Genomic DNA, 6,899 nt, shown 5'->3' with positions numbered 1-6,899 from the left:
TGAATCTCCATGTAATACTCCTTTATTTCCTGTGAAAAAGAAGACACCCAAGGGTGAACCAGAGAAATACCGAATGGTCCAGGACCTCAGAGCAGTAAATGAGGCAACAGTCCTGGACACCCCAAATTGTGCCAAATCCGCACACACTCCTCTCTGGCGTTCCACCTTCTGCCAAATACTTCACAGTGATTGACCTAGCCAATGCATTCTTCAGTGTTCCCCTGGAACAAAGCTGTCAATACCTCTTTGCCTTCACACGAGAAAAACAACAATATACATGGACTGTTATGCCCCAAGGGGCACATAATTCCCCAAGCCAGTTTGCAAAAGCAATGAGTATCATCCTTGACCCCTGGCAGTCTGACCATCCAGAGGTTGTCCTACTTCAATATGTAGATGACTTGCTCCTTTGTGGAGATGATGTTCCCACAATAGAAAAATGCTCTCTGGATCTCCTCTGTTATCTTGCAGATCAAGGATGTAAAGCGTCTCTCATCAAACTTCAATTCTGCCAGCCTACTGTGATCTTCCTAGGCCACTGCCTGTCACATGGCACCAGACACCTCACACGTGACCGTGTCAGGGCAGTGTTGGCCATTCCACCTCCAAAGAGCACAAAATCCCTACATGCTTTTCTAGGCCTCATCTCATACTGCAGAGCCTGGATCCCTGAGGCCTCTCTGCTCATGCAACCCTTGTATGACGCTCTCAAATCAGACCCCTTCTGCCTGTCACCAGAGGCACTTGACAACTTCTACACTCTTCAGCGAGCAATTGCCTCTGCCCCTGCTCTTGGCCTACCAAATTACGACAAGCCTTTCAAATTGTTTGTGTCTGAAAGACAAGGCCATGCTACAGGCGTCCTCACTCAACCACATGGTCCTGGCGGACGTCAGAGGCCTATTGGGTTCTTCTCCTGTCAACTGGATATCGTAGCCAGAGGCACCCTTCCTGCCTTCGTGCTGTCTTCGCAGCTCAAGAACTTATTGACTGTACTGGGGACCTAGTTCTTGGTCACCCTCTTACTGTTTTGGCACCTCATGACATTTCTGCGATAATCAACCAAGTCCAAATCAAACATGTCACAGCTGCCAGACACCTTCTACTCCAGTGTCGTCTTCTGCTACCTGACAACGTCACCCTCCAAAGATGCCAGGTTTTAAACCCGTCCACTCTTCTGCCCCTCCCTGAGGGGGGTACCTATTATGGATTCATCATGGATGAAGGATATATCCTACTCCTTACACACACCCTGGCGAAACTGCTACCCAACTTGCCTCCCTGTGACGGGCCTGAATATGCTTTTTGCACCATGTGGTACAAGCCAACCATCAACCCTGAACCTCGCTATGAGGATGAACTTTTCCAGTTGGTTGAGATAACACTCACCTTACAGGACTTCTACTATGATACTGAAGGTAACAGCATGGCTTTAGTCCAACTGCCACATGAACTTGAACATCTGTACCATCATTGGGACACAGCCATTCCACATGTCCCTGTAACCAAGTCTAAGACTAAGTCATGGGGTGATCTTGGGCCCATGGCAAAATTATGGGCCACCATGAATGATTCACAACTTCAAGAAATAGGCGTTGCCAAGTATCCATCAACTGAACGTGAACATATAAGAGCATGGCCACGTTACTTTCTGGAAGAAGAATTTGAAGACCTGGTCATACAGCATGACTATGACCCAGAAACCCCCCATGACTGCTTTGAACAGATGAAAGTGGAAACCACACATCTACCAACTGTGCATGAGGATCCACTAACAGACCCTGACATCACCCTGTTTGTGGACGGCTCCAGATATGCTGATGAAGAAGGAAAATATCATACAGGATATGCCGTCACCACAACAGATGAAATTATTGAGTCGTCATCACTACCATCAACAAAGTCAGCACAAGAAGCTGAATTACAAGCTCTAACTTCAGCATGCAAGATTTCTGAAGGAAAGCATGCCAATATCTACACAGACTCAAGATATGCACTGGGCGTGGCTCATGACTTCGGAGTGATTTTGAAAACAAGAGGATTTCTTACTACTGCCGGTACACCAGTCAAGCACAGTTTTGCGATCAAGGAGCTGATGGATGCCCTCCTACTTCCAGAAGAAGTGGCTGTTTTGAAGATAAAAGCACATGGGAAGTTGGACTCAGATGAAGCAAAGGGCAACCATCTAGCTGATCAAGCTGCAAAGCAAGCTGCAAGAGGACCACAGGAAGTGGAAAGAAGAGTGTCCGGAAATGAAGAAATTCCAAGAAAAGAAGAAATTCCAAGAAAATAAGAAATTCCAAGAAAAGAAGAAACTCCAATATTCACTCTGCAAACTCTTCCAACCGACCTAAAGATCTTACGAGAACAACAGGCTGCAGTAGCCCCTGAGGAAATACAGAAATGGAAGAAGAAAGGAGCAGTCCTAAAAGATGGAGTATATTACAACAACCTCAGATTCTGTCTCCCTAAGAGTTTGTACCCAGCAGTTGTTCAATGGGCACATGGCCCTGCACACTTATCAAAAGATCTGATGAATGCTCTTGTACAAAAGTACTACGAAGCTCCTGGAATTACCACGCTAACCAATAACTACTGTAAAGCGTGTGTCATCTGTGCTAGATGTAATCCTGGGAAAACAGCTAAAGTCCCCTCGAAGCACCTGGCTAAGCCCATGTATCCATTCCAAAGAATCCAGATAGATCATATCCAGATGCCAAAGAGCGGCAATTATGAATATGCACTAGTGATAGTGGACATGTTCTCAGGCTGGCCAGAAGCCTACCCAGTGATTAACATTACCGCCAAAACAACAGCACGACGTCTACTTACAGAAATTGTGTGTAGATTCGGATTGCCGGAAGTCATTGAAAGTGACCAAGGTCCGGCCTTCACAGCATCAGTTGCCAAAGAAATTTGGACTGCTCTAGGAGTGACTCTTGCTTTCCACACCCCTTACCACCCACAGAGTAGTGATCCTGATTCTGACACAGGCAACCACAGTCTGCTACCCGGTGATTGGGTCCTAGTCAAGAAATTTGTGCGAAGACACACTCTGGAACCAAGATTTGAGGGACCATTCCAAGTTCTCCTGATCACCGCTACCTCTGTCAAGCTGGCTGGTAGGCCACATTGGATTCACGCCTCTCACTGCAAAAAGACACCTGCTCCAGAAGAAGCTGATTCCGCACAACCATGTACTTCTGGTACCTAATCCCCTTGATTGGCCTTCTTAAAGCCCAGCAGGTGGCCATAACTAAAGATGCTAGTGGGTACACCTTCTGGTATAATTCATCATGTACCCGTGTGGCCACCTTTACCTTTGATTACTGTGATATTGTAGATTGCCCATTCCCTAAATCACAGATTCAAGCCATTTATAAAGACATACCGCAAGCAAAAGACCCCTACATTTGTGTAGTTGATAACCAATGGGGGCATAATTGTGATCATTGGGGGGCGGCGGGATGGAATACCGGGCCTGCCTGGGTTACAAACCAAAAAGTGCTTTATCAAAAGTAGATGATCATGGTAGATCCCTCCTCCAAAGAATGACTTTAAGAAAGCCTGGAGGAAGTACACCTATAAAGTTAGTATTAAATATTGAACATCCTGGCCCAGAGGATGCTGGCCAATATGTAATGGGAATGTACTGGAGAAGGGGTTCCTACAATAAACTAGGACATTTCTACCTCAATGATATGTGTCATTCTCCAGAGTGGCAAGGGGCTGTACATATGGTCCCAAATCCGCTGAAACCACACATCCAGTCCTTTAGAGACATGATGGCCATTGCTAACCCTACCTTTGAAGATACCATGGCCGCTGAAACTGGATTTAATGACATTAATTTGTGGTTAGAGTGGATGAGATATAATGCCAATAAGCATAATCGAACCGCATGTTATGTATGTGGTGGTGCCCGACCTCACCTTGGCACCGTTCCCCTAATCCTCCCTTTAGAAATAGAAGAGTGTTTCTTGAGTCTTTTCGCCTACCGCTATGATTTTAACAGGTCCCTCTGCGAAGCATGGACAGCAGAGTACCCTATCCTAGTAGGAGGTGTTAAACCCCCAGATGGAATTACCATCTATAAAGGTAATTACACTTGCAACACCATGTATGATGGGATCGGTAAATTTATGGGTAACTTTTCCAAAGGTTATTGTGCTACCTACAGAACTGTTCCTGTGCACCTGTTACAACACCATACTAGGTCACTAGGAGATATTTACTGGTTGTGTGGGGATTTACAATTAAGGTCTAGACTGGAGTCTGAGTGGTGGGGAGAGTGTACCTTAGTCAAAGTCATCATGCCCATCCACATTATTTCTGATAATCATCCTGACACTCATAGTCCGGCACACACATCAGCCAGAGCCAAACGGGAAACCCCAGTAAAAGGCAGTTTTGACCCACATGTTTACATAGATGCCATTGGGGTACCTAGGGGGGTACCTAATGAATTTAAAGCTAGAGATGAAGTTGCAGTGGGGTTTGAATCACTGTTCACTATAGTCACTGCCAATAAGAACCTTAACTGGATAAATTATATCTATTACAACCAACAGCGCTTTGTTAATTATACCAGGGATGCCCTCCAGGGTTTAGCCGAACAATTACAAGCCACATCCCAAATGACCTTCCAGAACAGACTGGCCTTAGACATGATTTTGGCTGAGAAGGGGGGTGTATGTAAAATACTACCCGACACCATGACTTGTTGCACTTACATTCCAGAAAACACAGGCCCTAATGGTAAGGTCACTTTGGCCATAGAAAAATTAAATAAACTCTCAGAAGAGTTAAAAAAGAATTCTGGGGTGACAGATCCCTGGGAAAAATGGTTTGGTTGGATGACTGGTTGGCAAAAAGCTTTAGTTCATATTGGTATGGCTCTACTAATTTTTCTTTTTGTTCTCGCTCTTCTCGTTTGTTGTGTCCTCCCATGCCTCAGAAAATTCCTACAGAAGACTGTAGACCAAACAACACCAACCTTTACTCATCTGGAAATTGGTGATCAAGATCTCACATCGCCCTGCATTCCGCTACAAACTCTTCCCTATGACGATGAAGTGCAGAAATTCTAGGGAGGGACCAGCTTAGGGACAGCATCTGTCAGTGAATGGTAAAGACCCAGTGTGGAGAAGTGGTGGAAGTGAAGTGTTCGAGAGCCATGCTGACGATGAGTTAGCCTACTAGGGTCAGATTAGGGACAGAATTGCACTTTGCACTAACACCAAAGTAGCGGACATGGGGGTTTTTATGTGTCTTTGGGCTAACAACTTTTCTGATACTAACAAATAAAGTTTATCCTTTTTAGCAATTAACACTCTATAGGGGGGACTGTTGTAGAATTATTAACCCCTTATAACTTATATCCATTATTAGGCCCCTTATAAACTATATAATCCTTACTGGGCCCCTTTTAATACTATATTCTCATATTCAGCTCTCATGCCTCGTAGTTTAAACTTTACAAGATTCCTTTGTTCGTAGAAACAGCATGTCAGCAGAAAATGCTAGAATCTTCTGATTCAAAGAACACATTGTAGCAGATAGTATTGATAGAGTGTATAATTGCCAAAGAGGCCTTGAGAATACTGAGGATACTAACCTTGAAAGACTAAAGGTACCAGCTACTCTTTATGGATAGCTGCCAAAATGCCCCCTCCCCTCGAAAGAACTCCTCGTGCTAGCAAGATGTCGCTGAAATCTGGAGGAGAACTTTATGACGTCAGTTATGATGTAAGACGTAACACCCAACAGGGAGGGCATTTAACTAACCACTTCTTCTCTTAGCCAATTGACAATGTTTCCTCACTTTTTATCTTGATTTTACAATTATGTAATTCTACCTTTAAAAAGGACTTGCAAGCCTGCTTTGTTCAGATGCTAATAAATTTCCTGAAGTTCTTTCATTTAACCTGAACCTTGTGTCAGTGTGAATTTACTTCTGCGTATACGCAATTTAAACATCTCTAATTTGGACAGGAACAGATAGTCATTCAAACTTCTTTGTTTGCTTAAAAGATTCCCTTATCACACTCAGACACATTACTGGGAGTATTATTGCTGTGGAGCTCTGTTATACACTCAGACACATTACTGGGAGTATTATTGCTGTGGAGCTCTGTTATACACTCAGGCACATTACTGGGAGTATTATTACTGTGGAGCTCTGTTATACACAGACACATTACTAGGAGCATTATTACTGTGGAGCTCTGTTATACGCTCAGACACATTACTGGGAGTATTATTACTGTGGAGCTCTGTTATACACTCAGCCACATTACTAGGAGTATTATTACTGTGGAGCTCTGTTATACGCTCAGACACATTACTGGGAGTGTTATCGCTGTGGAGCTCTGTTATACACTCAGACACATTACTGGGAGTATTATTGCTGTGGGGCTCTGTTATACACTCAGACACATTACTGGGAGTATTACTGCTGTGGAGCTCTGTTATACACACAGACACATTACTGGGAGTATTATTGCTGTGGGGCTCTGTTATACACTCAGACACATTACTGGGAGTAGTATTGCTGTGGAGCTCTGTTATACACACAGACACATTACTGGGAGTATTATTACTGTGGAGCTCTGTTATACACTCGGACACATTACTGGGAGTATTATTGATGTGGAGCTCTGTTATACACTCAGATACATTACTGGGAGTATTATTGCTGTGGAGCTCTGTTATACACTCAGGCACATTACTGGGAGTATTATTACTGTGGAGCTCTGTTATACACTAGACACATTACTGGGAGTATTATTGCTGTGGAGCTCTGTTATACACTCAGGCACATTACTGGGAGTAGTATTGCTCTGGGGTTCTGTTATACACTCAGACACATTACTGTGAGTATTATTGCTGTGGAGCTC

This window comes from Pelobates fuscus, chromosome 12, assembly GCF_036172605.1.
Source record: "Pelobates fuscus isolate aPelFus1 chromosome 12, aPelFus1.pri, whole genome shotgun sequence".
Taxonomy (NCBI): Eukaryota; Metazoa; Chordata; class Amphibia; order Anura; family Pelobatidae; genus Pelobates; species Pelobates fuscus.
This window is presented reverse-complemented; position numbering follows the sequence as displayed.